Below are 22066 nucleotides of genomic sequence, written 5' to 3'. Positions count from 1 at the left end.
AACACATGGGAAAAAAACACACCCCTTGTAAAACTTATCATCTCCCTTTTCAACCCTTTTGGATCAATGTGATCTGATAATCATTATTTTCACTCTAACAGTTTGTGCGATATACACAATAAGTTATCTTGGGTATATCGTCAGGGTATGTCTTCATAACAAATAAAATGGTAACTCATGACACTAGAAATACAGCAAGATCTGTGGATTCTCTTCAAAAACAAAAACAGTAACCAGCATTAACCAGTGAAAGATTTTTGGAGTTAATAAAACTGAAAAAAAAGGTTATTGTCTTAATAGTAAATTAAAGGGTTTCTTTTCTCCATAAAAGTCAAATATAAAACATCATCAGCTGCACCGTCAAGACAAGAACTGCTAAGCTATTACTATGATATATTACTGCTAGCAGTTTGGCTAATGCTACATTACATCTATGCATTTAAGCCACAAAAAGGCTGAGAGAAAGGGCTTGCAGTTGACTCTAAATTATTACAGCTAATAATACTGGTTTAAATCAAAACATAGTAAAATAAAATTGAAAAATGTGCATGTGTCTTCAAATATACATAAGACTTAAATGTACTGTGTGGCCAAACATGCGCTATTGAAAAGCTTCCAAAACTGGCTGCGATAGTGAAGCTTATTCAAGCTTATTTGAACTTCTTTGAATTTACACTTGTACAGCTATTAAAATTGCCTTAAAAACTAGCTACCTCTCTTGTTCACCTCAAAGATTAGAGCATATCTGCTCTGCTGAGCTGTGGCATTGTAGCTTGTAGTTTCATATGACTCAAACAGCCAATCAGAAATAAGCAAAGAAATAACCACACAATGTGGGTTTTTGTGATTGGTTCAGAGAGAATGGCACAAGTTAAAGAAAAATACCCTTTGTTTGCCTTTTGGATTTTTGGAAGTAGTAAGTCATCTTGGTATCTTTCGCATCCTAAAAATTATTTTGGTTGCATATTACATATTACATGATTCCAAGGTCCAAAATGGAGTTAAAAGACTTAATAGTTGTCTTAAAGCTATTAACAGACAGAAGGGCTCTCTAGCCACGGGGATTTTATTGGATCCCGAGAGTATCAATGTCTAGGTTACATGTGCAGCAGACATTTTGTGTCAGGTAGGTTGAAAGGTAAGCTAAATAATTCTCTTATCTGAGAATTTGTTGTTTAAAATGGTATCCAATTCCCCAGATACATTAATTTAGCTAGGATAGCTAGCTAGTTAAGATAGATTCGAGCTAGTTAGTTAGCTACAGTACTGACATTTTAAATTAACGCTGTTTCAAGACACGGTGTCCCGCAATTTATCCATTCACACCAATTTAAACTTCTCATTAGATCTCATTAGATCGTTGGTCAGCATGTATGTAATGTATTATATTGTACTGAACACATCACCCGCCATGTTTCAAAAAAGTCACCTGTTCTACTTAGATGTTGTCCTGTCCTGATTGGCTGAGATGGAAGACCATGAAAATGCAGTCGATTCCATTAACATTGAATGCAAATAAATAAGGTAAATAACATTTTAATTATCATTTTGACACACGTCACATAATCACATGAAACATGTTAATTCAAGTTGGGAAATTCATTTAAATTTAAATAAAGCACTCAAATGTCTGTGTAAATGAAATATCCTGTGCAGTTGCTAAATGTTTTATTTTTCCTTGAAAAAGAGAAAGCAGTGATCACCTTTTTACACACACCCACAGTTCTTACAATTCTGTGGTCTCTCATGCCTATTTGTGTAGTACAAAACAGGAAAAATAACGGTTAATTTTCGATCAAATATATGAGAGTAAATATAACTATAGCACCAATAAAACAGGCTGTTTGAATGTTGTCTGTTTGAGATTAAAATGCAAGATCATATTCTGATTTAGTTAAACCACTGGAACCAATTTTTCTGCACTACAAATTTAGTATTTTTACTGCCTTATGTAATATAATTTTTTTTCAGTATGGAACCCACCTAAAAATCTCATTCAAAGGAAGAGTTTAATTTAGTGATAGTGCCCCCATTGCTCAGTGAGCGGATGTTTTCCCCACTACGTCATTTTTCCTCCTCTCATGGACCAGAGAAACTCCATATCGACATTTTTTTCTGACAGTGCACTAAAGAGTTGTTTTATAGCAAAGTGATAAGAGGGTCAGAAAAGTGCTTAGAGCTCTTACCCAAAAGTTATCGCAAGTTATCACCTTGTTTAAGTGCTATACAGCCATTACAGCATCTAGCCCCCGGTAAGTTTCCTTGTTAGCTTTCCACAAAGTTGACTAGCAAATACGCAGTTGATTTATTAGGATGTGGTTACGATAGAGAAATACAGATAATAAGCCAATTACCCATAGTATATAGAGTTGAGTACTTTTGTAGGTAATTTTTTTTAAAAAGGGGGTGGGATGGGGGAAGGAGGTTATTTATTTGTGTTTATTAATTTTATTCTTGTGCTAAGGTAAGTCTGACAGCTAAGCAAACACTTTCAGAAGTCATGTTAGTGTGTGCGACTCTTGTTGTTTCATATGTGACCTTCAAACCCTGAAATGTAAAATCAGTGGGGAGAATTGTGAAAAGACCTAGGTATAATGTCTGTGAATATAAGACTGCAGTTAAAAGGGACTGAATTTAAAACGTACACAGAAGAAAGCATAAGACTAATTGGGTAACTTTTTTGTTATCTTTTTTGGGCTGTATTGTATTCTTACAGATACTTTTGTTGTAGTAATACATTTATTAAATCCAGATTTGCCTCTTCATTGTTTAAACCCTCCTACCGAACGTAGGAAAGACCTTTTGAAGTTTACTCATCTTGGATGATATTACTTCCAACAGCACCACACTACGGTTACAAGTGGAAACATGGAAACATTGCTGGAGTCACATAACTGCTTTCACTCTCCCACAACTGGCCCACTCCAAATGTATACAGTTGTGGCCAAAGGTTTTGAAACTGACACAAATTTTGGTTTTCACAAAGTTTACTGCCTCAGTTTTTTTTTCCTTTTGTCAGATGTTTAAATGCTTTAGTGAAGTACAATAATAAGCTTTTCGTATGTTTAAAAAAACCTTTTATTAACAAATACATCCATCTTAAGCAAAGACTTAATATTTACTGTGTTGACCCTTATTTTTTAAGACTTCTGCAAATTGCCTTGGAATACTGGATATCAGCTTCTGGGCAAAATCTTGACTGATGGCAACCCATTCTTGCCTAATCAGTGCTTGGAGTTGATCACAGTTTTTTTGTTTTTGTTTGCCCACCTTCTTTCTGAGGATTGACACAGCTTCTCAATGGGATTGAGATATAGGGAGTTTCCTGGCCATGGACCCAAAATTACAATGTTTTGTTCACCGAGCCACTTTTACCTTGACACGGTGACACGGTGCTCTGTCATGCTGGAAAATGTGTTGTTTATCACCAAATTGGGGCTTCACTCCTCCTGCTTTGGTAGCTGTGTATAAATACATATATATAGATTGTGTAAATATTGTTTGATTGGTATTTTGGTGTTGGACACTGGTGGTAGGGAGTGACTGCCATTTTTGTTGGGTGGATTCTGTCTCTGTTTTTGTGTTTGGGAGTTAGGAAAGTTTGTTGTAGGTTTCTTGTGTTGTTAGGATTAGTTAGTGTGTAGTTTTATTTAATTAGTGTGGGTTTTGTTTGTTATTTTGGCTTGGGTCACTCCTGAAGATATTTGTACCAGTATGATTGTTTGTTTGTTTATGAATCATAGCCTCTGTAAAATACACTGAAAAACACCTTCCATTTGTGTTTCTGTTTGTTTTGTTGCTGCTCACTTTTTCACAACTTCCGGTACATTAGCTGTTTGTACTTCTTTTTCCTTGTTATGGCCTCACAGCCTAGACGGGGTCGTAACAACTGGGGGCTCGTCCACTGTTTTCTGGCCTGTGCCTGTTCTGTTGGTTAGTGTGTTGTTTTGCTTTTGCTTGTCTGGTTGGTGTTTTTTTTCTTGGGGGTGGGGCGGTTGTGTTTGTGCTTTGTTTTGTTGTTGTGTTTGACATAATGGCAAGTTTTGAGTTGACGGAGTTTGTAATCTGTCCATCGCTTGAACAGTTTGATAAGGGCTGCAAGGTTGACCTTTTGCTTATAGTTGACTTCTTTGATGTAGAAGTTCCTCATACTGCACCTAAGAGGGACATTAAGTTAGTGTTGGAGTCTTGTCTTGTTCGTGATGGGATTTTGCCTGAGAGGGGTAGCCCAATGGGTGTTGCTATGGGCTCAGATCAGTGTTTACCAGTGGCAGAGGCAGCTGACGAATCTGAGGCTGGTCTACGTATAGATTCCACTATGTCTCTGTTCCCTGGGGTAGATCATATGCTAGCGGTGGAGTTGAAGGAGTTGGAGATAAACAAACAGGAGTGTGAGACAGAACTTTTGCGTGTTAAGGCTGTACAGATTGAGGTGGACAAGGAGATGATGCTGATGAGGATGAGTATGGGTCCCGTGAGGCCGGTGCCTCTTCCTCAGAAGCTTGCCTCACCTATGCCAGCCAGCCCACCACGGGAATTTGTTCCAGTCCCTAAACCACGCTCTCCTTGAGTGGCCTTAGTCCCAACCAACTATACTCCTGCTGCTGACAATTTTGATGCTAGTCATCAAATTGGCCTTGTGCCTGTTTTCAGGGAAAATGAGGTGGACGCCTATTTTCCGATATTTGAGCGCATTGCAACGTCTCTGAGAAGGCCTAAGGACCTATGGTTGTTAATGCTACAGTGCAAACTAGTGGACAAAGCACAAGAAGTGTGTTCTTTGCTAACACTTACACAGAGTTCAGACTATGAAGTTGTTAAATACACTGTTCTCTGAGCCTATGAGTTGGATCCAGAGGCATACAGACAAAACTTTAGGTGGCTAGTAAAAACCCCTAACCAGACCTTCACTGAATTTGCAAGAGAAAAACTATGTTGTTTGAAAGATGTTCAGCCAGTGGTGTTATCACGTTTTATGAACTGAAAGAGCTAATGCTTGTAGAGGAATTCAAGCAATGTCTTCCTGAGAATGTGGTTGTGTACAGTTGCAGCTACTTTAGCTGATGAATTTGTATTAACCCACAAAACTGTTTTCAATCCCCCTGTATCTCACAGTCGTGCTTCAGCCCCATCGCAGAAACACAAGAACACACCTCCGTCAACTATAGCTGTGTCCCCAGTGGAAACACGAGAATGCTTTTACTGTCACAAGCATGGACATATAATAGCTAACTGTCCTGCTCTTAAGCGCAAGAATGCATGTGCTGTGGATGCTTCGAAAAAGCTAAAAGCTATGACTACATTACCTTTGTTACCACAGTCAGATATAGAGGCAGTTTTTAGACCTTTCATTTTTGATTGTTATATTTCTCTCTCAGAATCTGATGAAAGGAAACAACAAATTAGAGGTTTGAGAGATACTGGAGCCGCTGTATCCCTGGTTTTGAACAGTGTGTTGCCATTTTCAGAAAAGACCTATTGTGGTAGTGACATCCTAGTTCAAGGCGTTGAGTTAGGTACACTTAAGCTGCCACTGCACAATATGTGTTTATGTTCAGACAATTACACTGGTGTTGTTAAAGTGGCCGTTCCTTCTGAATTGCCAGTGAGTGGAGTTTCCTTTATACTTGGGAATGACATAGCTGCTGATATTGTGTTCCCTGTACCCAAAGTGGTGGAAAACCATGTTGACTCTAGCCTGATAATTTTAGCCAGTTCCCTGCCTGTGTGTTGACCCGTGCTCAGGCACACAACTTATGTGTCGTTTCCCTATCAGACACTTTCATGAGTAATCCTTCTAATGATTCGGATGTTTCTGAAACTGTTCATGATACTAACCCTATTGTACCTCCTCCCATCATTTTGCATGACCTTATGTCTAGGTCAGATCTTATTGCTGCTCAGAGGTCTGATGAGACACTAGATCATTGTTTTAAACTGATTAATAGAAAAATTAAACCCTCAGGATATCAAAGCAAGTATTTCCTTCAGGACCATGTTTTAATGAGAACATGGGCTCCGTTCACAGCTAACCAAGAATATGATTCTGTGTCTCAAATAGTTGTTCCTTTGTCGTAACGTTCCCACGTATTATCTCTAGCTCACGATCACCCCCTCTCTGGTCATATAGGAGTCAGAAAGACCACTTGGCGTATTCTGAAATATTTCTTCTGGCCATCAGTTAGAGCTGATGTAGTAAAGTACCGTGGTACCTGCCATACCTGTCAAGTAGTTGGGAAACCTAATCAGATTGTTCCATCTACTCCACTGTGTCCCATCCCCATTGTTGGTGAACCTTTTGAAAGGGTTTTAGTTGATTGTGTTGTACCCTTGCCAAAAACATGCTCAGGGACTCATTATCTTTTTACTTTGATGTGTGCTGTTAGGAGATATCCTGAAGCTATTCCTCTTCCTTCCCTAAAGTCAAAAGCTATGATCAAAGCACTGATTAAGTTCTGTACCACATTTGGCATACCCAAATGTATTCAGTCTGACCAAGGCACAAATTTTATGTCTAATCTATTCACACAGGTTACCCATGAGCTCAACATACAACATCAGGTATCCAGCGCCTATCACCTAGAATCACAGGGTGCTTTGGAATAGTTCCATCAAATCTTTAAGAATATGCTGAGGATGTATTGTTTGGAATCTGATAAAGATTGGGATGAGGGAGTTCCACTTTTGTTATTTGCCATCTGTGACACTGTGAATGAGTCTCTTGGTTTTAGCCCGAACACATTGCTCTTTGGACACGCTGTTCACAGACCTCTTAAGGTCTTACATGAGAAGTGGCTCTCCACCCCTGTGTCTGCCCCTGCTCTGTCTGTCTGTGACTTTGTTTCTAGGCTTCATGACAGGCTACAGGCAGTTCGAGAAATAGCCAAGAAGAACCTGTTCTTCTCAGACAACCATGAAGATTAAATATGACAAAAAGGCAGTCAAGACAGGGTTTAAATACCTGAACTAAACGAGGGATGGAGAAAACGAATCTATGGCATGGAACTAAAATACACAAGACAGGGAAAACACGGAATACAGAAGATGGGAGGGACTAATCGTGACATTAAGGGTAATGGTAAGTGTACAGGTCCAGTATATTGCTCAAAAAATGTTTCTCAAAGAATCCAACAAAGAGGTGTGCATAGGATGGTCCCTAGAACGCACTCAAAAAGTGTTGCCAGTGGAGAAACTAGTGAGCAAGTTTTTGGCCATCTCGGCCCACCTTGGACCAGTCTGAGGGATTGTACATACAAAAGCAACACAGGAATTTGTTTAATTCCTGATTAGTCCATTAACATTGTCCATTGCACTGTGGATGATACCCAGACTTAATGCTAATGGATACTCCTATGTGCTCAAAAAAGAACGACCAAACACAAGATGTGAATTGGGGTCCCCGATCTGACAAGATGTCCTCCGGGATGCCAAATATATACGAAACAATTGGTCAAATAAAGTTTCTGCAGTTTAGAATGCTGTTGGCAAGCTTGGAAAAGCAATGAACCTCATACCTCGAGAGAACCGATCCACTACAGTAAGGATAGTAGTGTTACCTTCAGAACAGGGGAGGTCAGTGATGAAATCCACAGCAATGTGAGACCAGGATCTTTCGGGTACAGGAAACGGCATGAGTTTTCCTGTGGGTAAAGTCTTGTGGATCTTGCTTTGGCTGCAGTTCGAACATGAAGAAACATACCTGTGAACGTCGCTTGTCATTGTTTCCCACAATGAGAGCTGATGAGTGTGTGTCTCACCTGGATGACCCATAGTGAGTGAAGAATGGGCCCAGGTCAACAGCTGATCCCAGCATGTCACAAGTATGTAATGTTTACCCGCAGGGCAACCAGTTGGGATGTCTGTGTCTTGTGTGGCTTGTTGGATCTCCTCATCTATCTCCCATTAAATAAACAACAGGTGCACCCAGGTAGGAAGGATTGTTTCCATGGTGTCCTTCTCCTCCTCCATCTACTCTTGATGAATGCGAGAGAGGGCATCAGCTTTCGTACTGCGGGTTCCCGGTCAATACATTATCCTAAAATGAAAGCACAAGAAGAATAACGACCAACGAGCCTGGCAGGCTTCAATTGTCGGGCTGTGGGCATATATTCCAGATTTTGATGATTGGTGATGACTAAGAATGGGATAATTAGCCCCCTCTAGCCAGTGTCTCCACATTCTCGAATATGGCAGTATCCCAATCTAGCGCTTTATCCGATAAACAGGAGATAAGAAACGCAATCTCGGCTTGGCTGGAAGATGGTGGGATACTATTAAAATACAGGGTGCATTGTAAAAGGAAACCCCGACACTTGTTTGGGGAGCCGTCATATTTCTCAGGTTTACTCACAGGAACAGCTGGTTGAGTGCAGAGAGGTGCAGCAATGGAGGCTAGTGGTGGGGTGAACTGGGAAGTAGTATTCATCAGTTGTAGCCAGGAAGTGAGTTCTCTCAGACACTGCCCGATTTCAGACATTTGTGTCTGTTGGTCTGCTTGCTGTTTGGCAATTGTGCCCATAGATCGCATGAAGCCCTCGAGTACATGTTGGTGTTGGCTGAGTAGCTGTCCTTGATTGCTAATAGCCTCTTTCAAAGCCTCCGAATCTGCTGTCTGCATGATGGCAAAGTATTCTGTGATGGGCCAGGCAAGGTCAGATGCTTGCTGATATAAAATATGAGGTTTATTGGTGCTCAAAACCAGGGAAGGACAAAATCAGGGGTAATCCAAATCATGAATGAAAGGCAGTCCGTGTCAAAAACCAGAAGAACAATACAAAAAAACAGGCAGATCAATCCAAAAGGGTCAGGCAAAAATCAGAGACGAGAAACAAAAAAACTAGATTTGATACATAGAAAGATCGTTGGGTGAGTGATGAACAGCCTGCTGGGTAGTGTAGATCATTAGGGGATTTGGCGGTATGACATACTCATTAGATTGTTAAACTGTAATTTCTTTTTAGTTTCTAGTCTTAGTTATTTCACATATAATGAAATTCTATTATGATGTAGAGTTCTCTTTGAACTACTTTCATTTCTAAAGAAAAATCAATTGTTTTTCCTGTTGCACTTTTTATGTTAATATATTGATTTAAAATATGCAGTTTTAGCAAATTCATACAGAAATCAAACTGAGCCAGATATGTCTTAAACACTGAATTTTTGTGATATTCCTGCGACCATTAATATTAAATGCCTTTGCTAAACATGGAGTGTAGCTGATCTATTAAATGAAGGATATGGTGCTTTCCTTTGCTTGTAGTAAGCTACAGTTGCTTGTAGTAAACTCAGAGTAACCTTTGCTTGTAGTAACAAACTGAGTTTGCAAATCAAACTCTTCCTAATTTCTATAATCTCAGAAAATATGCTCAGATTCTGGAAGTAGCATTAGATGTTTATCACTACACATTTAGATACCTTTGGGTGTTTAAGAAAGAGGAACCTGAAACCTTTCTTAAAATTCCAAAGTTTTAAGGACCAAGAAAAAAAAAGAAAAACAACAAATGGTGTAAAGTCAGTGATGAATTTTTAGGCTATGTTTTTACTAGGATTTGAAGAATGTACTTTTAGGACTAAATATGTTGACTGTATTTATATTGAAATCCTTAAATAAAATCATGCCCACAGTGTTAATCAACTAGGGTGCCTGGATGATTAACATGGATCATGGATCAGGATGTAATTGATCCATAGTGAACATATGGACCATTTGTGTGTGTGTGTGTGTGTGTGTGTGTGTGTGTGTGTGTGTGTGTGTGTGTGTTTAAGTAAGTAAACTTTCAACCTCTACACCTCAAGGTCTGGGCCAGAACTGCAAATCCTCTGCGACTTTGTGACATTACTGAATGATTTAACCATTTAAAAATGGTCTCTGAAACAGACAGAAGAAAAATGTGGGATAATATTTGCATAACTCTCCATTTCTTTAGGCAGAGTAACGGTGCACTCAGCAAAAGTGATCTTCACATGGTGCCCCTCTTTGTTTGAACAAAGTTATTTCACTGTGGGCCTAAAATCGCCCTTTTCAATAAATTGGTTAGAAGGATTTAGTTCATTTTCAGAATAAACCAATAAGCAATCTTTTTTGCGTAATTTGACATTTTAAAAGCAGTATGGAAATTGCTTTTGCATGTAACGTCGGTCACCGTGGTCAAACTATCCGTGCTTTAGCGATTGACAAGTTATCTGAGCTTTAAATTCGAATGCGACTATATGCCTGATTTTACGGTATTTCGCTGCTCACCGCAATCTAACGTTTTCTATGCAAAGAGAAACAGAGACTTGCGTCTTTTTTTTGGAAGTTTTGATGGACACGCACTTTTATTACATTTAAAAGTACAAAATGCAGTTTTCTTGATTGAACTAGTTTGCTTTCATAATTAGATTAAACACAATTGCTAATATATTTAAGCATCTTAAGCATTCTGCAAAATGCTTTTTTTCTATATAATATTTCTTAGAGTTTTAGAGTTTACTGTAGAGCTTTAATGCAAGCTAAAACAGGGGTTATCCCTGGTGAAATTTTGCTTGACTTCCAGCTAAAACAGGGATGAAATGTTGCCAATCTGCAGGGCATGGGGTTCTCCAAGGCTGAAAAATTCCGCTGCCAATTGAGTTGTGGCCCTTGGCTATCACCTGATCAAGTCTGAAAAGATTCTACTGCACCAGTTTTTAATAAATCTATATTAAAGTCATTGTATTTGTAATGATGTTTACATGCTCATTACATTTAATTCAGAGAAATTTTAAAAATATGGTTACATATTTTTCTGAATTTTAACAGAATGCAAAAACAGTTCCACTACCACATGTCAGTAGGAGCCCTTGACTATCAGCAGAGTACGTTTGAACAGATTTCACTGAACATTTTCTTCAGAAATCCATATTAAAAGTCGAACTACCTTTAGGTGAATTCATTTCAGATATTTATTTCTCAGAAATTTCCCATAACACCAAGAAAGTTCCACTACTACATAAGAATAGTATACCTTGTTTATCAGCAGAGTAAAAAAAATCATCAGTGGCAGCGGGTCCGGGGGTGCAGCTGTGGCAAGTCCGGGAGGTCCATAGGCTTGGCCACAGGAACAGACCTGATAACGGGACTGGCGGCATCCACTATGCCAGGAACCGGAACTGGATCAGGACAGGCAGCATCTGTCACGCTGGGAAGTGGATCAGGACAGACGGCGTCTCCCACGCTGGGAACAGGTACTGGATCAGGATGGGCAGCATCTCCCATGCTGGGAACAGTACCATAATCAGGACCGGCAACGTCTCTCATGCCGGGAACAGGACCAGGATCAGGACGGGTGGTGTCTCTCACCCCGGGAACAGGAACATACTGGGTGGCTTGCAGGATATCCACAGGAACTGGTGGGGTGACCCTGGAAGAACTCACAGACATAGAACCTTCTCGGCAGTTCTCAAGGCGTATACGAACTATGGAGAGCTCGTATGTGCACTTGAGCGCCCACCAAAAAAACACAAGACAGGGAAAACATGGAACACGGAAAATGGGAAGGACTGATCGTGACATTGTGATCTATAGTGTCAAATGCTGCACTCAAATCAAGCAATATAAGGAAAGAGACATAACCTTGGTAAAAAGCCAAAAAGAGGTCATAAACTACTTTAATAAGTGCTGATTCCATACTACGTTTAGGCCTAAACTCTGACTGAAAAACTTAATGTATCTGGTTCTGATTCAAGTATGAGCTTAGCTGCTGAGTTATAGCTTTTTCTAAGATCTTGGAAATAAATGGAAGGTTTGAGGTTGGCCTGTAGTTTAACAGCTGACATGGGTTGACGTTAGATTTTTTGATAAGTGGTCTGATTACTGCTAATTTGAATGATTTAGGAACGTAGCCAAGGTTCAATGAGGAGTTTATTATTCATTATTATTTATTTCTTTATTAAGAAAGTGTGTGGGGCAGTGAACCTCGTAAGCAAGTGGAGGATTTTGAGCATGAGAGCAGAGATGGAATTTCTGGCTCTTGGATAGGTGTAAAGGGTTCTAGAGTTGTTTTTGGCTTGGTTGTTCTGATCCCTAAGTAGCTTCCCAATGTCATGTTAATTCTCTTTGTTATCTCTAATGTGCTTAATTTTCTCATTGAAGAAATGCATGAACTCCTTATTACTATGTGATGTAGTCTCAGACTAGTAATTACACAAATAAAACTATTGCTAATGACAGAGGAAGATTAACTAAACATGTTGCACTCAGCGCACTGCTGAGAACAGAAGCCATGATGGAAAAGCAAAATGTTAACATTACTTACGTTTTTGGTAGTTCTTTGCATGTAGTTTGTGATGATTAATTTTGAGTATGTTTGGACAAATTTCACTGTAAATTTCATTTTTTTCAAAAACCCATATTAAAATACTACCCTTTGGTGAATTAAATTACTAATTTAAAATAAGATGAATTTGAATATCTATTTCTCAGAAATTTCCCATAATGCCAAAACAGTTCCACTACCACAAAAGATTAGAAACCCTTGCCTATCAGCAGAGTAAGTTTGGACAGATTTCACTGTACCATTATTTTTATAAACCCTTATTAAAATCGCACTACCTTTAGGTGAATTCATGTACTCATTTAGGCTGATTTTGGATATCAGAAATTTCCCATAATGCCAAGACAGTTTCATGACTACATAAGAGAAGGAACCCTTGCCTATCACCAGTGCAAGTTTGGCTACCATTTCTTCATAAATCCATTTTAAAATCATACTACCTTTAAGCAAATTGAAATACTAATTTCATAGATGCTGATCTATTTCTCAAAATTGTCCTATAATGCCAAAGCAATCCCACAAAAACCTCATAAATGTAGAAGCCTTTGGCTGCCACCAGTGCAGGTTTAGGCACAGTCTACTGTACCATTTGTACATAAATCCATATTAAAAACCCAACATCGATAATGGAGCTTCAAGACAGCATGGATATCTCTTTCTCAAAATTTTCCCATAAAGCCAAAACAATTTCACTACCAAATAACAGTAGGAGTCCTTGGCTTTCACCAGTGCAATTATGACCAGATTCTACTGTACTATATATTCATAATTCTATATTAGTCATACTACTTTTGAGCAAATTAATATATTCATATCATATAGGGTGATTTTGGTTAGCTGTTTCTCAGAATTTTCTGAGAAATAATGCCAAAACTTTGCCACTACTCCTAAAGAATGGTAGCCCCTGGCCATCATCAGTGCAAGGCTGGACACATTCTACTGTACCATTTTTACAATGGCATTATTAGACCTGGTTAACCAAAAAAAGAAGTGTTGACTTTTTTGTTTTTATGAATATATGTTGTGCATTGTTGAAAACATAAGAGAGATTCTTCATGCCTTGAATGGCTACCCTCAATTTGGCAGCCCATTGGTATCACTTCTCAGCCTTTTGGCTAAGATCAAGTGTAGAATCTGTTCTTATTGGATTTTTACACTGCAAGTTTTAGAAGGAGGTCAAGGGTAACCTTATGTGCAGCAGTACATTTACAGCATTTAGCTGACACTTTTATCCAAAGCAACTTACAATTATGATAAGTACAACTTGAGCAATTGATGGTTAAGGGTCTTGCTCAGGGGCCCAACAGTGGTAACTTGGCCATGGGGCTTGAACCAGCAACCTTCTGATTACAAGTCAAGTACCTTAAACACTAAACTACCACTGCCTGCATGCAGTAGGTGGCTTGGCCACCACTGCCACATGGAAGTGCTTGATTTTCCTTTTTGGAAAGTTTTATTTGGTTATTTTTCAGTATTTTATGTAAAAAAAAATTGGCTAAGCTTATCTGGACCTACCTGGGAGGTGAAGGAGTCAAGACCTTGCTGGACAGCCTGGGGTGGATCCCTGATTCAGTGTAACTGGACTGCTGAGAGGACGTCGCTGGGATAGAGACTGAGGGACTGGTGGAGTCCCTTGTAGCCAGGGAGGAGACCTTGGCAGAGCCTGGGCTAGGTGCAAGTGGTGGTATGCTGAATACAGCCATGTTCTGCTTGAGGGACCTGGAGGAGGGGACCCCTGTATGGAGAGGGTCCCCTTCATATGGGAAATCATCTTTGGTGTGCTGGGGCTCGACTGGAAGGCCTAATCTGTGCACAGTGATATGGCCTTCTCTACAGAGAGCTGCAGGTGGGCACTGGAGCGGAGGGACAGTCTGAGGGAACATTTGAATGGCAAGGAGTACATGGTGGAGCCATTGTGGGATGGTAAGTATAAAATAGTTGCCACTCACGTTTAACTTGAATGTGACCCTAGCAGTATGGGGAAGTCCTCCCAGGAGATAGACAGGTCTGAGACAAGCTGGGGGTTTGTCTTTTAAGGAGGTTGGTAAGAGGGGGTTGACTCACCCCCAGCTTATTTTATGAACAGAGGCCACAAGGGTTATGTTTTACTCTGGACAGACTATCTTTTGCAGAGTCTGCCAGGGCCACGAGCATGTGACGAGGAACTGTCTACACCTGAGGTGCCTCAACTGCCTGGAGTTGGGGCACATAGCCGGGGACTGTGTGGGCCCCTGGCGGTGTTGGGTATGTTGAGGGCAGGACCATCTGGCATGCTCCTGCCCCAGGACAATGAAATCCTATGCAGCAGAGGTGGCCAGGGGCAGGGGTGGTGCGGCACCAACTAACCCCAACCCCGATGTGGAGACAGCGGTAGAGACCCTGGAGAGACAGTCATAGTTCCAGAAGGGGGGCAGCAGGCAAAGGACAAAGAGCAGGTACCTTCTTTTCCCCCCAATCCCCAACTACAGAAGTGTGCACCTCGGCCTTACTCCAGAGGGGCCTTGGCCTCAGTTCGATAGCAAGGAGGCACCAGCAGAAAAACCTAAAAAGGGACAAAAGAGGCATATACCAGCAGAGCCCCCACCCCCTTAGTGATCTGTTTGGGGACTCCAGAGGACAGGAAGTAAGAGTACCCAAAGGACAAACCCTGGAAGAAGAGTGAGGTGTTTTTAAATTACATGGGTTTTTGGAATTATGTAGATTTGGGAGATAAATGGGAGGGGGACCCCCTTGTTTTAGGCATGATGTTATCTTTTTAAATTTGAGTTTTGTTTTTAGTATTTTAATCTAGTGTTTAACTGTGTTTAAAACATGTAGTGTTTGTTGCACTAGACTAGGAGCAGTGATTGATATTTTTGATAAATTGTTGTTATTATTGTGTAAAACATTTCTGATGTTTTATAATAGACCTTGTATTTGTTCATTTTATTGATTGTGATGGTTGAATGACTTGTATTGTTCCAAGGTTTTTTGTATTTGTGAAGTTGGTGAATAAAAGGAAAAAACTTATCAGTTTAATATCTGAAACGTCCCCTACCCAGGGACCATATATTAAATTGATTGCGCCGTCCACTCCACCTATTGACCCGGTATTGCAGTACCACCAGGTACGGTGCACACCCCCATTTGTTCTGTGAAAAAAAGTTCTGATTTCTGTTAAGTTTGTAAAGATTTATGAAGGGCTTTTTGTTGTGTTTATAATGTTTTCTGTTTGGTGTATCATATGTGTAGGAATAAGCGACGTATATTAATGAACAGTGCAAATGATAGTCTGTTGCAGTATATGAAGAGAGCTTTAAATGTTAAGTTTATAATCATAGCGTAGTTCCCCGTATAAACTCGTGAGAACTATTGAATGATCTCCCATCTTTTTCCGGGCGTTGATAACGAACTGATAACGGATTTTAAAGTTGTTCATTTGCTGACCTTCGGAGACTAAATGACACCCACATTTACTCATGATCTCACAAAACTGAAAGTAAATGGTGCAGCATGCGCAAGTGCTTGACACTTTTGCGTCAACAAATTTGTTTCGATTTTGAATCACCAAGCTCCATTTCTCTATACTATGTAGCAATACGTTACTCCACTGTGTTCACGTTAAGATTTTGTGGCACTCAAAAATAAAACATATGTCTGAATGTCCTATGGCTCATTATGTATTCAGAAGCAGTGCATAATGGAATGCAATACGTTAAAGTAATAATTTATTTTTTCGGTTTGTATTACGTTTTAAGTTTTTGTACAGTTGTCTAAGAAAGGAGCGCTTACCATCTGATTGAATGGTATGGATTTTGATCAACCCATTACCCTGTCCGCTATCAATTCATACTTACCTGGCAGGGGAGATACCATGATCAAGAAGGTGGTTCATGCAGGGCAAAGCTCAGCCATTGCATTCTGGTTGTACTGACCCCTGCGAATTCCCCAAAATGTGGGAATATCGACTGTGAATTTTCTGGTAGTGGGGGACTGCATTCATGCTCTCCCATGATTTTCTCTGGTTAAAGTGAGGTTTAATTTTGTGAGTTCTTGTTTTTTTTAAACTTGTAATATCAACTGAGCATTGCTATAAGAAGAGATTAGAAGCTCATTAAGCCTAATTACTCTAGAATTTAACCCATTATTTAAAAATAATATAAGATTAAAAAAAAAAATAGCAGCAGTCGCTGTGAGATATAGAGGGTTAAATCAGTTTTGAACTGCTTTTGATCAGAAACAGGAAAAATTGATTGAATAGGTTAGGTTTGTAGTTTATGAAAACAACTTCAAACAGTAAGATTTTTAGTGTACCCATCACAAATAGGATGGTATTGCTTCTCAGCCTTTTGGCTAAGATCAAGCTAAGATTAGTCTTTTTTTCCTATCTTTTTTCGTTCCAGATCCCCACTCCTTACTGCCCACTGATGTGACACTGACTGTGGTGAGAAGTCTATGGAAGCTAAGCTGCTTCCTGCTGCAAGGTGAGGAGGTTGTCATTTAGTATAGGGAGCAGTACAGCAAGTGACAGACCCTTCAAGACATATTCACATGCACACAGATGATCCAAGTTCTGGTACCAAAAAATTTTACTTTGTAGACAATATATGTACAGGACCAGGGACACCCACATTACTTGCTGATTTATTTGGTATACAGTCACACACGGTGTTTTAAAGGAGCAATAAGTAATGTTTGCTAAGATTCTTAATCGCATTGTGAAACTGGCATGCAATAAAAATAATCAGTGTCATAAATAGTTTGCTTCTATTTGGTGCTAAAAGTGACTTATTGCACCTTTAACCACTTGGTGCACATCCCTGTGTTGAAATCCTTTTTGGTGAAATACAACCACACTTTTCACCATTTAGCTTTAGGCATTTTAAATGTGTTTAAAATACTGGCTACCAGCTAAATGTAAGTGCCTGCTAGCATCAGAACAAGTGTGATGTGAACTAGCAATGGCATTGTGATATGCAGTAGTGCTTCTGTTGCCTGTAGAATTCATTTCAGAGCACCCAATGGCAAATATTTTAATCATCAGCTCAGGCATTTAGCTAAAGTCTTCGGTACGACTCACTGTGAAGCATAAAAGTGAACAAAATTGTTTTTGTTGCAGGCAGAAACCTGCATGTTGTTTGAACAGGTTGAGCGAAGTTTGTTGACATGTAAATAACAAGATTTCATTAACCAACCCTAGACAGTCCAAACATGGTCAACTTACTTTCAAAATGACTTCTGCTTCATTTTGGTTGTTCCCATTAGGCGTCCCCACAGTGGATCATTTGTCTCCATCTTGCCGTGTCCTGAACGTCCCCTTCTGTGACCCCAACCACCTTCATGTCCCCACTCACCGCATCCATAAACCTCCTCTTTGATCTTCCTCTCCTCCTTTTGCCTCTCTCCATCCTCATGTCCGATCCATCTCAATCTCACCTTCCTAACTTTGTCTCCAGAACAGCCTATCTGTCCCTCTAATAAACAGCTTCCTAATCTTGTCCATCTACACCACTCCCAATGAGAATCGAATCTTCATCTCTGCCACCTCCAGCTCCCCCTCCTGTCTTTTAATCAGTGCCACTGCCTCCAAGCCATACAACATAGCAGGCCTCATTACTGTCTTATAGACTTTCCCTTCCATTCTTGCAGGTAGCCATCTATCACAGATCACTCCTGCAACTCTACACCATACAATCCACCCTTCCTGTACTTTTCTAGACCTCACTTCAAACCACAATATCATCAGCGAACATCATATTCCATGGAGACTCCTGCATAATCTTGTCCATCAGCCTGTCCATGACCATTGCAAAGAAGAAAGGACTTAGAGCTGACCCTTGATGCACTTCCACTTCCACTTTAAACCAATCCGTCATTCTTATTGCACATCTCACCATGGTCCTTATAGATATTTTGCACCACCCTCACATACTTCTCTGCCACTCCTGATTTCCTCATACAATACCACAGCTTCTCTTTCAGCAACCTATCGTAAGCTTTCTCTAGATCTACAAATACATGATGCACCTCCTTCTGACCTTCCCTATACTTTGCCATCAACATCATCAAAGCAAACATCCCATCTTTTCTGGACGTTGCTGGCATGCAACCATACTGCAAATCCTCACCTCTTTATTTGATTTAGCTTCTACTACTCTTTCCCAGATCTTCATGCTGTGGCTGATAAACTTTGTCTGTGTAATTACTGCAGCTCTGCATCCTTATTCTTAAAAATAAGAACCATTATGCTTCTCCACTCCTCAGACATCCTCTCACCTTCCTAAATTAAACAATCCAGTTAAAAACCCCACTACCATCTCTCCTAGACATTCCCATGCCTCCACTGGTATGTCATCTGGTCCAGCTGCCTTTCCACTCAGAATCTCTTTCTAGCTACTCTAATTTTCTCCTTGCTAATCCAAGGCACTTCCTGGTTCACTAGTTCTACGTCATCCAACCTTCTCTCTCATTTTCTTTTCTATTCGTCAAATCATAAATTGGCTTAGCAATAGAGATCATATACCTAATTTGCATTTTCCTTTATTTCAGGAATGTGATGTTAATCTACATAGCAGGACTTTTACCACTTTAAAAAAAAATAATATCGTCATCCTAACAGAAAGGACCATGTAATTGCTCATATAATGAGGACAGTTAAGATCACATAATGTTTAAAATGTTCTATAACTAGGCTTTTAATCATCTTGGATTTTTATACCATTTGAGTCATTCTTATTCATTCCTTGGTGTTAGTTAAATGTCACATTAACATGCTCACTTCTGAATAATTGCAACAGCACTAAGAATTAATTGCATATCTCAGTACTAATAACTATGGTCAAACTATCTGAAAATGACATTCATAAAAGCAAAAGGTTTGAATAAGAAAGTATCTTTTTTTTTTGGTTGTTTCACTCAGGATAAGGTTCTCACTCCTGTTCTCTTATTTTTCCAGTGACTCAGTCTGATTTTCTCTCTGTAACTCATGTATGAACCCTTTATGAATCTTCTTTCATGGTCACATCACTCCCCATATCTTTCCCTCTTTTTCTCACACTTAGATTCATATGGGTCCTTCATATTCATTTTCTGTTGTTTTATTAGGCTATTTCAAATGCCTTTTCCACCTCCCTCCTGTTTTGAAATGTATTCCTCTTAGAGGATATTATTATGTAGGAGGCACTAGGCTGCAAGTTCATAATTTTTAATATATATACCAAATCTATCTATCTATTTATTTATTTATTTATTTATTTATTTATTTATTTATTTATTTATTTAACTATTCTAATAAAAGCAACCAATGTTGTGTAATTGACATTCAGTCATAGATGTTTAGTCATAATGAACTGATATTCTGTCATAGAATGTATTTCAGAAAGTCCTGGACAAAATGTTCTGCTTCCTCACCTCATCCATCATGCCATGATCCTGTCTACATTCAGAGTTCAAGCCTGTCTGCATTAGGAGATCAAGCAATGGCAACTTCTGCTTGCAGACTGAATCATCCAACAGAGGCCAAGCTCAGGGCAGGGATCAAGTAGTCAGCTAGGGGTCACTGCAAAACAGATCCTACAGTTTGTTGAGTGAAAGATAAGTGGTTGTCCTGGGAATCATCTGACAAGAATGCTGCTGTAGAGAAAATAAGATCTCCTCTAGTTCCTGCTAGAAACCATGGAGAGTTATGCTTGGTTCAGGAAGCACCTCTGCAGTTATTATAGTCATTTATTCCAGTCACAAACCTATGTAAATGGTGAAAGTTTCTGTAATGTAATTCTTCCTGATTACTTGTATGGGTGTCATGATATACAGGTTTTGATCATAACTGATGTTTAAAAAAATGAAATATTGATATGTTAATAATAAACATACAATAATATTGTAAATAAACAAATACCAGTAACTACAGCAGATGTTGGGCTTTGTTCATGTGTTCATCTGTTTGCCCTTTCACTGTCCATTATTTATGAAATTGTTCTTTTTGTAAGCTTTCATGCAGTTATAGTTACAAAGACTACATGTGTGTAATTCATTTGCCAAGAGACAAAAACATATAACATTAAAGATGAATTAACTGATAATAATGGTATGATTATTATTATTATTATTATTATTATTATTATGTCATAACTTTGCAATTTTAAACACTGCTATAAGTGGTCATCACCATTGCCTGTCAGATGGGATACTTTGCAAACTTGAAAATGTACTAGACTTACAGCTCCATATGATTTTCATACGAGGTAGTGACAACTGAATTGCTGTGCTCTGTAATAATACTGGCGAGAACAAAACAATTATACGACTTTGGGTTTGACCCTAATAAATCTAGCTCTTCTCCACATAGCGTGCGCCTCCTTACTGTTGACCGGTACATAGATACAATGGCATTTAGTATTAACTTGATAAACAGCAGGTACTCATTTTAGGCCATATATGCACATCACAGAATTCTGTAATACTAATTCTGATATGTATCCTGCTCATCTGCTGCTCTCTACTTTAAACTCTGATGATCGCAAATAAGACAACGAAAAGCTGTATGATTAGGACATGATTTGGTCTGCTCAGTTTCTCTTAAAAGCGCAGTATCTTGTACATATTTTGTTCAAAGTTTCTGTAGATATGTTAATTATGAAAACCTGGTATTGTGCCAGCTCTAATTCCTTGCAATTTTCTGGTTTCCCATGAGCTCTGTGTCAGGCTAAGTGATGGTGAAGGCAGCAGTGGGAGAATCATGCACTGCACATTTGCATGCTGATAGTAAACTGGCTGAAATGAGGAGTAGGACCATAGAGATCTGAATGAAAGTCTTATTGAGCCAAAGAATTCAGATAAATCATGCCATCATCCTTTGAAAAGTCATCCCAGCACCATATCTCAAGCACTATTCCATACATTTTACAAATTCTATGCTAAATTGCCCACCTAAATGTACCTTCCCATATAGGCTTTTATCATTAGCGGTGACAAAAATGATTCTTTCAGAGCCTCAAAATAGAAATGATGGCTAGTGCTGAGATAGACCTGGTGTCTTCATGGGTCATATGTGACTGGTAGCTGCTGATGTAGAATAAAACAAAAAGCAGCCAGTATAACTTTGCAGTGGACTTCCTTTCTTCACCGCTGCTATGATTAGTGATACAGAATGGACCTGCACCCATGGCACAAATCAATCAGAATGCTGATCTCTTAGCAATCTGAGGTTCCTCACAATGCAGTGAGGTTTTTGTTAAAGACTTGACTGCCATACTCATCAGAGTAGGAGGGTGGTAAGACAACATATCATTGGTCGGTATCATGCAGTAGGAAGTAGACATACAGCATTTCTTATAATGAGTAACATGCAGAAGCACCAAAACTACTACTGTAATACCATACTATCTGGCTGTTCCACTAAGTGCCCAAACAAGCTTTAGCTAGTACAAAGCACAATAGACAGTACTAGATTCTTACTAGATCTAGAAGGTTTGATCACATTACTCCTATATTACCTACTTTACATTGACTCCCAGTAAAATTTCGGATTGATTTTAAAATACTTGGTCTTGCCATTTATCTTAGTGAACTCCTTAGTGAATTGCATTATGACCCGCCATGTCTGCTTAGATCAAAAGGTGCAGGCTCTTTACTAGTACCAAGAATAAGAAAATCTATCACAGAGGGCAGAGCCTTTTCCTATAAAGCTCCTACACTATGGAATAACCTTCCTGTCAATATTTGAGTCTCAGACACTGTGTCCATATTTAAGGCTAGGCTGAAAATCAATCTGTATAGTCAGGCATTTTATTAAC

At 39.3% G+C, this 22066-nt stretch overlaps 1 long non-coding RNA gene, 1 other non-coding gene and 1 pseudogene across 2 annotated transcripts; all 3 read left to right on the top strand.

The window, feature by feature from the left end:
- Positions 1-1017: 1017 nt before the first annotated feature.
- On the top strand, positions 1018-16803 carry LOC145652591 (uncharacterized). Its single transcript, XR_014118840.1, has 3 exons — positions 1018-1126; positions 1443-1524; positions 16676-16803. It is a non-coding gene; the product is annotated as an uncharacterized LOC145652591 (long non-coding RNA).
- Positions 13389-13522, top strand: LOC113585061 (U2 spliceosomal RNA; annotated as a pseudogene).
- LOC113585059 (U1 spliceosomal RNA) lies at positions 16122-16286 on the top strand. The gene has a single exon (XR_003411463.1). It is a non-coding gene; the product is annotated as a U1 spliceosomal RNA (small nuclear RNA).
- Positions 16804-22066: the final 5263 nt, after the last annotated feature.

The sequence above is a fragment of the Electrophorus electricus genome, chromosome 20 (assembly GCF_041902795.1).
Source record: "Electrophorus electricus isolate QZ-2024a chromosome 20, ASM4190279v1, whole genome shotgun sequence".
In the NCBI taxonomy this organism is placed as follows: Eukaryota; Metazoa; Chordata; class Actinopteri; order Gymnotiformes; family Gymnotidae; genus Electrophorus; species Electrophorus electricus.
Note: the sequence above shows the minus strand (reverse complement) of the source record. Positions and strands in the feature narration are given on the sequence as shown.